At 41.5% G+C, this 9,078-nt stretch overlaps 2 long non-coding RNA genes across 3 annotated transcripts; both read left to right on the top strand.

Annotated features, from left to right (window-relative positions):
- The first annotated feature begins 560 nt into the window (after nucleotides 1-560).
- Nucleotides 561-2,399, top strand: LOC139069989 (uncharacterized). 2 transcript variants are annotated; one of them, XR_011520650.1, is made up of 3 exons: nucleotides 561-697; nucleotides 1,608-1,721; nucleotides 2,167-2,399. It is a non-coding gene; the product is annotated as an uncharacterized lncRNA (long non-coding RNA). The 2 variants fall into 2 exon arrangements; XR_011520651.1 differs by lacking the exon at nucleotides 561-697 and adding an exon at nucleotides 801-815.
- Nucleotides 2,400-4,105: 1,706 nt separating this feature from the next.
- Nucleotides 4,106-4,746, top strand: LOC139069990 (uncharacterized). Its single transcript, XR_011520652.1, has 3 exons — nucleotides 4,106-4,250; nucleotides 4,448-4,576; nucleotides 4,662-4,746. It is a non-coding gene; the product is annotated as an uncharacterized lncRNA (long non-coding RNA).
- The last annotated feature ends 4,332 nt before the right edge of the window (nucleotides 4,747-9,078 follow it).

The raw sequence follows: 9,078 nt of genomic DNA, 5'->3' as shown, positions 1-9,078 counted from the left end.
GGTTTAAATGGGACCCAGACCCCAGACCTATGTTGCACCAAGCACAATTTCACATTATTATGGATCCAGTTCTCTGAAAAAAGCTTCAATCAGGCTGAAACACCACAGAAAGGTAGAATGTATTGAGTTGTAAGTGATCTGAACTTTTCATGATGATAGCACCTTCCTAAGGGGGTCAAACCATGGCCCAAAGGTCACCGAGCATGGTGTCACCTAAAGAAAAATGTCCGGATACACCTTTGGAGGCTCATAACTTGGCTTATGAATGTCCTAGAGAGGTCAAATTTGTTTTAAGATACTCCAATTAATGGTCTGTATCCATAGGCGTCATTTTAACCGGGGACGCCGGGGACATGTCCCCGGCAAAATTTGTGATTGGCAGCTGTGTCCCCCCCAATTTCCAAAATCCTGCTGATGAGTTTTTTTTTTTTTTTTTTTACCAGCTCAGATCTATACCTACGTCTGCTCCCAGCAGATTTTTTAAATGTCGCAACTGGCATCTAATTATTTATACTTGAGCTTTAAATAACAATAAAACCGTAATTAATTAATTTGTAACATTTCTGAAAAAGCGCCCTGCGTTATGCTGAGTTCTCTACCCTGCTGCCCTGCATGCAGCTGTCAGCAGTTGTGATAAGCAGGAGAGCACGTCACCCACACTGCTCAAGAATCTTTTATTCTTGTTTAGCTCCAAGAGGTAATCAATGTTATATTTTATTTAACACCAAAAGAAGGTGATATTTGAATGCGATTAATGCAGGGGTTCTTCAGGCGTGCTTACAGCCACCCCAGCTGTTAGCATGTAGCTGGTGGAGGTGAGTACACGTGAGCAGAATTATATGTTGTTAAGTCGATTTTAAGTTGAGTTAAGTAGCTTTTGTGACTTGTTTTTGACATGCGAGGGCTCTTGGGAGTGTTCTGTGCGAAGTTTAGCTGTAGCTTTAAAAAGAAAAGCAAGTTATATGGGTGATAATGCTTCGATTAGAGTGTTGCTAATAGAAGCTAACTTCTCGTGAGTGAGTGTTACGTTACTTCGCTGTCTTTTTAACCTGAACAGAGTGTGATGCTAGATAACATACATTAGCCACGTTTACATGCGCAAAATCTCCTCTATCCGATGAAAATCTAGGCTGTTCGGAAATCCCAAATGTTTACATGGACACTATTTTATGCACCAAGCATCAAATCCGAATAAATAGTTTGAGCATGCGCAGAGAGTTGTCTTTCCCGGAAAAGATGGTAAACAAATGCCATGAAACGAAATGAAAAGTGTAATGTGCAGAATTTTTGATCTGACTGGGTGTTCAATCCATTTACTTGTGCCCATTTAAACATGGCTAGTGATGGAAATTGTGTGTTTTGTTATACCAGGAAAACTCATGTATGAATGTTATAGAAGAAAAATGTATTTGTGTTACAAGTGTTGTTAGCAACTTTTGATTATCCACTTATAATCTGTTTTTTTATGTAAAATGTGGAAAAAAAACCTTGAATAGTAATAATAACCACTAAATCACGCAGTACAGTAACATGTAAGTTGGTGGGGACCCCTGTGTGAGGCTGGATAACACACATTGATGGAAATTGTGTGTGTTCTGTTGGACCAGATTGCTGCCAATAAATGCAAGTTGAAGAACAATCTGGTGCCATAATCTGCTTTTTGGTGAATGTGGAGCACAAGAGTGATGACACAAATTGTCCAGACCACATCTACTGAACAGGTCAGAAGGTGATCCGTTACATTAGCTGTTCTCCCTTTATTTTGTTTGGATGCCTTGATGAGTCTTTTGAAGCTTAAAATAATATGAAGGATTCTTTAGTCAAAGATGGAGCAGTTAACTGTTTTATTAACAGAACAAAAATGAAAAAGGAAATAACCATTAAGTTTGAATGCACACAAATACAGATTGTGAACACACTGAGAACAGTAGAACGATTAAATGTAGCTAAAAAAAATTGGTGAACCAAAATTAAATGCAAATTGAACTTGATGTTAGAACGGTAATCTTAATAACTAATGCTGTGAGTGTGTTTGAGACCGTAAACAAGTGGATTGTGTATGTTTTATGTGTTTTTCCAATCAGGTGGAGAGTTAATAGTGGCCAAAGATGTACACCCGTCTCTCAGATTACCAATGAAAGCTGTGGCTATTTCTCTTTTGTCTAGCCTCTTCAGTCTATCCCTGTGGACGTGGCAGACTGCAGTGCTGTTGAGCCTCAGCTGTGTCATTGTTGACCTCAGCCAGGTCTTCAACCGTCGCAGAGCGCTGAAACTCCTTTCAGCCTCACAGGATGAGACTGGGACCACAATTAGCAGTCTCACCAGAGTCTCAACTTGTGAGAAGAGCCCTCTGACCTCTGGTTGCATCCCTCTAAGAATTTGGGCAGCCTCTTTACAGGAAGTGTAGGTATGATTTGCTTTAAACATTGCCAACTGAATTTGCATTTTTTGCAGGTCCAGTTCTGGGTACAGGCTCACCATATCATTATCTTTCCAGTAAGCAGCAGCTCCTCCAGCTTGTTCAGATTTTCCAGGCTTGGCTGGTCAAAGCGATCATGTAGCTGGGTGATCACTGTGTCAATGGCACTGAAAAAATGGACCCGGAAATACTCCTCTGGTGTCGCAGGAGTATGATGCTTTGCTGGACCACCATATTTTCTGGATGGCATTCGGACATGAGGTGGGTGTACTGGCTGGAGGTCCAAGTCTGCAACAAGTTTCACAGCTTTACCATAGATGCTCATGAAACTATCATTAGTCCTCAAAGAGAGAAAGCCCTGTCTGGTGTATTCAACAGCTTTCAGCATTCCACTGATGGTTTTTCCTCTTGCCTGCAGACTCAAGTTCAGGTCCTCCAACATCATGAGGATCTCTTGTCCCAGAAGAAGGCCAAGAATGGTGTTGCCCTTTTCCAGTCTGTCAAGTAGGCCGTTAGCTTTAGAAGCAGTACTGTCGGTGAGATTTGTAGATGCCATCTCTTCCAGGGCAGCCAAGATGGACTCATATTGAGTCAGGACTGCTCTGATTGCTGGTGTGCGCACAGTCCATCTGGTGGCACACAGAGGCTTGATGGAAGTGAAGGAGCCTTTTTTTGATATGCATATGTCTTTGAATATTGTTTTGCATTTGCCAGACTGAGCGAACAAGCAGCCCAGCTCGTGTACCCACTGTAGAGCGTCCCTGATCACAGGTGTGGAGGTACATGCAGCCTGTGTGACAAGGTTCACACAGTGTGGGCCACAGTGGACAAAGGTGGCCAATGGTTGCTCTCTTCTAATCTGAGCTTGTAACCCTGACAGGTGCCCCGACATGTTGGCTGCTCCATCATAGGTCTGTCCACGTAGACCTGAGAAAGGGAGGTCTAAACGGAGCAGCACATCAGAGGCAATTTTAAAAAGGTGTTCGCCAGTTGTTGAAGAAGCCTCGTACAGTCCAACAAACTCCTCCTTAGGCTCCAGGCCATCATCAACATACCGGAGGCATATTGAAACCTGTTCAGTGCCAGATATATCCTGGGTCCCATCCATTATTAGAGAGAACTGCAGTACAGGTAACCCATGGATTTCAGTTGTTATTTGTCTGATAAGGTTGTTGCTCATTAACATCAGCAGCTCATTTTGACACGCAGGACTTGTGTAGGAATGATACTTCTGCAGCCAGCTTGCCAGATTGAGGTCATTCTCAGCCTTCTCATCCAGATGCTGCTTGAAGTTTCCGTCATCATTGTCATGACCTCTGAGAGCTAGGCCCTGTTTAGCAAGGTACCTCACTGAACTAACAATTTCTATCAGTGCTGACCTGGCCTTCTCTTGTGCACTTTCTGAGATGCTGCATAGTTGCATTCTGACTGACCTGTGTGTGTGCGTGTGTGTGTGTTGACAGCAATTATGTGTGCCCTACTACCAGCGTGCCTGTCAAATGACTCCCTAGCCTTCTTCCAGTTTCTGAACCCCTGAGAAATAAAGGTATGTTCAGTTTTTTTTGCCATTGTTGAAATGTTCTTTTTAAAAGCAGTTGTGCAGTAGAAGCACAAAACTCCTTTTATTTCAGGACTGTAATGGAGCCAGGGGAAGATTTTGAACCAGCTCTCCTGGAAGTGAAGACTGCGGTTCGGCAGAGTTTGTGGCTCAATGAGCTGTGCTGCTGGTTGGTATGGGGAACTTGGACCCTCAGCTGTATGGATCTCCTGGTTTGCATGTGGAGGGTTATCCTGCTTCCCGAGATCAGTAGCTGATGGCTCGACCTATAATGTAATTATTCAGTTGTCATTAGTTTCCATACATAGCTCTCAGAAATGTTTTGATTCTACACTGTTCTCCAATTGGTCTACTATTGCCATGATGTTATATACACAACTTACTTTTATGTTTGTATTTTAGTAGTAATTGTAGTGTTGTAGATCTGTTGTTTTAATCAAATCTGTTTTCCTTCCACATTTTTGTACAAGTTGAACCAATGCAAAGCCCTGCAGATGGATAAATCTTGCATATGTTTGCTTCCTGAACCCTCACCTGCTGAATCTGATCTGAGCTTGTTTCAACACTCTCCATTTCTTCATCCAGTGATTGCACTTGCTGTAAGAGTATACCAAAGTTGGTTTCATATTTACTGTAAGGTTATATGATTTTCTGTTGATGTGAATTTCACCTCTGCATTCTCAGCTGCCTGTTCCTGCGTGTCTTCATTTTCCTCTGTCACATGCTGTTCCTGATAGAAAAAGGGTATTCAAATAAACATTACAACTTGTGGGATTTGATTTTTTTTTTAATTTGCAATGCAGCATAGACTTTGACTTAATTATCTTTGGTTTTGTTGGAAAAGTTTAGGTTCTTTGGGTGTCCATTATTTGACATCCAAAAATGAGACACATTCCTGAAGCACTGAACTTGTGTGTTGTTTACTTGAAGAAAGCTTTTGACTTTAAAATGTGCTGGTTCTTTGTGGTTAGAAAATATAAATAACTTCAGCTAGGCTAATAAGTCAAAAAGTGGAAAAAAAATATCTGTGGAAATAACTTAACGGTTTAAAAAAAGATACCCTGAAACAAATTGGTCAGTCATATGGGACAAAAATCTGATGCACTAAGACACATGTGACTCTAGGGGGTGCTGATTCCTACTGAACAAATGTAGTGCTATTTTGTAGTATCAATGCCATCAAAATCTGATTTAAGGTTAACACAGTTTTGCAAGGCTATGAAAGGGCTTGTTAAGGTCATGTAAGGGGTTAGGGTCATGCTGTTGGAATCTCACTTTTACACCCCCAAACTACTCTGAGACTTATTCATCTACACACTTCAACCTAAAAATGTATCCCTCTAATACTTTTTAGTTATGGATGGGTCATTTCACATAATAGGACCATTTGCTAGATGGGGACCTAGTTGGAATTAGTTAAACAGCACCACTCAGTAACAGGTGCAACTCCTGGATGTTAGTAGGTTACTGCAACCGTTCAGAACCATCCACTTGAGCAGGTCGGGAGTATATCACGGCTGTGCTGTTGTATTTATGTATTGTAAGATGAAGTCTTCTGAAAACGATGAAAACCTAGACATTTTATCAGTTTATGAAATCTTCCCAGATGCCCCGCCCTAATGGCACATAAAAAGCAAAAATGTCACGGAAAAAGAGTTTTGGTCACCTAGCATAAACTGGATGGTTTTTAACCGTTATTGCTGCTAGCTAACTGTTACCAGTAGAGAAACTTGCCCTCTTTTATCTACTACTAAGTAAGTCAATATTAAATGATAAAACTGGATATCTTAGTCTTTTTTGTAGGGATGCACTTACAGCACATTTTTTCTTGCCGAAAAACCACCTGATATCGGTTGCATTCTTTCTTTTCGACATGGTTGACGGACACCTACTTTTCACCTTCTTCACTTTAAAAAAAATCAATCCGGTAGTTCACGGACAGCTAGGTTGTGGGAGCGTGGAGTTGACCAGAGAGTGGAGCCTGATAAAGATGAGTATTTTTCTCTGAAAATCTAATTTGATAGTCACAAATAATATAACAAGGATATATATATATATATATATATATATATATATATATATAATACACAATCTTTTTTGCTAGGCTAGCTACATGGATGTAAAGATTCCACCTTGCTTACAGGCTAATGGGGGGTTTTAGTGACGTTGGAAAAACAAAACAGGTTTTTAAATAACTGTCAATACACTACTGTGCATATTGGAGTGAAACATTAAAAACTAATGAATACTTAAATATGCTAGCCTATTTAATGATTGTCCCCAGCAATTTTTAAACCCCAATCAAGTGTATGGTTATTGTCCCCAGCAATTCTAAAAACAAACTGACGCCCTTGTCTGTATCGATAACAGAAGGAGTGGAGTGGATAGGATGTACAGTTTTTAAATGGCACACACAGAATTATGTTGCACCAAGCACAATTTCACATAATTTTGGTTCCAGTTCCCTCAAACAAGGTCCAATCTGGCTGAAACACCACAGGTAGGTAGAATCTATTGAGTTGTAAGTGATCTGCACGTTTCATGATGACAGCACATTCCTAAGGGGGTCAGATGATGTCACAAAGGTCACCGGATCACTTCTGCCTTAAAGAAAAATGTCCGGATACACTTTTGGAGGCTCATAACTTGGCTTCTGAATGTCCTAGAGAGGTCAGGTTGGGTTTAAATGACTCCAATTAACAGCCCCTATCACCAGCAGAAGGAATGGAGTCATTAGCACTTACGGTTTTTAAACAGCATCCTGAAATATGTCGCACAAAGCACATTTTCACATAATGTTGGTTCCTTTTGTGTGAAAACAAGGTCCAATCTGGCTGAAACACAACAGGAAGGTAGAATCTATTGAGTTGTAAGTTATCTGAACTTTTCATGATGATAGCACCTTCCTAAGGGGGTAAAACCATGGCCCAAAGGTCACCGAGCATGGTGTCATCTAAAGAAAAATGTCCGGATACACCTTTGGAGGCTCATAACTTGGCTTATGAATGTCCTAGAGAGGTCAAATTTGTTTTAAGATACTCCAATTAATGGTCTGTATCGATAACAGAAGGAGTGGAGTGGATAGGATGTACAGTTTTTAAATGGTACACACAGAATTATGTTGCACCAAGCACAATTTCACATAATTTTGGTTCCAGTTCCCTCAAACAAGGTCCAATCTGGCTGAAACACCACAGGAAGGTAGAATCTATTGAGTTGTAAGTGATCTGCACGTTTCATGATGACAGCACATTCCTAAGGGGGTCAGATGATGTCACAAAGGTCACCGGATCACTTCTGCCTTAAAGAAAAATGTCCGGATACACCTTTGGAGGCTCATAACTTGGCTTCTGAATGTCCTAGAGAGGTCAGGTTGGGTTTAAATGACTCCAATTAACAGCCCCTATCACCAGCAGAAGGAATGGAGTCATTAGCACTTACGGTTTTTAAACAGCACCCTGAAATATGTCGCACAAAGCACATTTTCACATAATGTTGGTTCCTTTTGTGTGAAAACAAGGTCCAATCTGGCTGAAACACAACAGGAAGGTAGAATCTATTGAGTTGTAAGTTATCTGAACTTTTCATGATGATAGCACCTTCCTAAGGGGGTCAAACCATGGCCCAAAGGTCACCGAGCATGGTGTCATCTAAAGAAAAATGTCCGGATACACCTTTGGAGGCTCATAACTTGGCTTATGAATGTCCTAGAGAGGTCAAATTTGTTTTAAGATACTCCAATTAATGGTCTGTATCGATAACAGAAGGAGTGGAGTGGATAGGATGTACAGTTTTTAAATGGCACACACAGAATTATGTTGCACCAAGCACAATTTCACATAATTTTGGTTCCAGTTCCCTCAAACAAGGTCCAATCTGGCTGAAACACCACAGGAAGGTAGAATCTATTGAGTTGTAAGTGATCTGCACGTTTCATGATGACAGCACATTCCTAAGGGGGTCAGATGATGTCACAAAGGTCACCGGATCACTTCTGCCTTAAAGAAAAATGTCCGGATACACCTTTGGAGGCTCATAACTTGGCTTCTGAATGTCCTAGAGAGGTCAGGTTTGGTTTAAATGACTCCAGTTAACAGCCCCTATCACCACCAGAAGGAATGGAGTCATTAGCACGTACGGTTTTTAAACAGCACCCTGAAATATGTCGCACAAAGCACATTTTCACATAATGTTGGTTCCTTTTGTGTGAAAACAAGGTCCAATCTGGCTGAAACACAACAGGAAGGTAGAATCTATTGAGTTGTAAGTTATCTGTACATTTCATGATGATAGCACATTCCTAAGGGGGTCAGATGATGTCCCAAAGGTCACCGGATCACTTCTGCCTTAAAGACAAATGTCCGGATACACCTTTGGAGGCTCAGAACTTGGCTTCTGAATGTCCTAGAGAGGTCAGGTTGGGTTTAAATGACTCCAATTAACAGCCCCTATCACCAGCAGAAGGAATGGAGTCGTCAGCACTTATGGTTTTTAAATGGCACCCAGAAATATGTCGCACCAAGCACAATTTCACATATTTCTGGTTGAAAAACCTGTGATACAAGCTCCAATCTGTCTGAAATTAACACATGATGGACCTGTGAGGTCAAGGAGCACACAGTATCAGTGTCAAGTCTGGAGGTTGAAGAGAACCCCGTTTTTAGCTGAAATCCATCTTTTTTCTGACCTCTGACCCAGAACAGCACCAGAACAACGAGCTACGGCTACCAAACTGCCTGAGCTAGCTCTGGGTGACGGCGGCATGCCAAATCGACGTTTGTTTGGTGAAAATCGGTTGAGAAATGCCACTTTGCCGAGCACATGGCAGAAAAGGCGGGAAAAGTGCCGTACGGCTCCAAACGGACGCTTAACACGATGCGACCGGCACGAACTCGACATATGTGTTTTGGGCCAGTGCTGGGATGCACCAGAAGAGTTTTCGGGCGCCTCGGATCAACGATGGCCGAACGGCAGCCAAAAAGGGTCTAAAAATCGTGGTTTCGGGCCTAGGGTTTTGCCGGTCTCTTTTAATTCATTAAAAATAGTTAAATTCCACGTAGGGACATGAAATTCACATATGTTGTAAAGAAGGACATGCCGA

This window comes from Nothobranchius furzeri, chromosome 5 (genome assembly GCF_043380555.1).
Source record: "Nothobranchius furzeri strain GRZ-AD chromosome 5, NfurGRZ-RIMD1, whole genome shotgun sequence".
NCBI classification, from domain to species: Eukaryota; Metazoa; Chordata; class Actinopteri; order Cyprinodontiformes; family Nothobranchiidae; genus Nothobranchius; species Nothobranchius furzeri.
The sequence above is the reverse complement of the archived record's forward strand: the minus strand, read 5'-3'. Positions and strand labels throughout refer to the sequence as shown.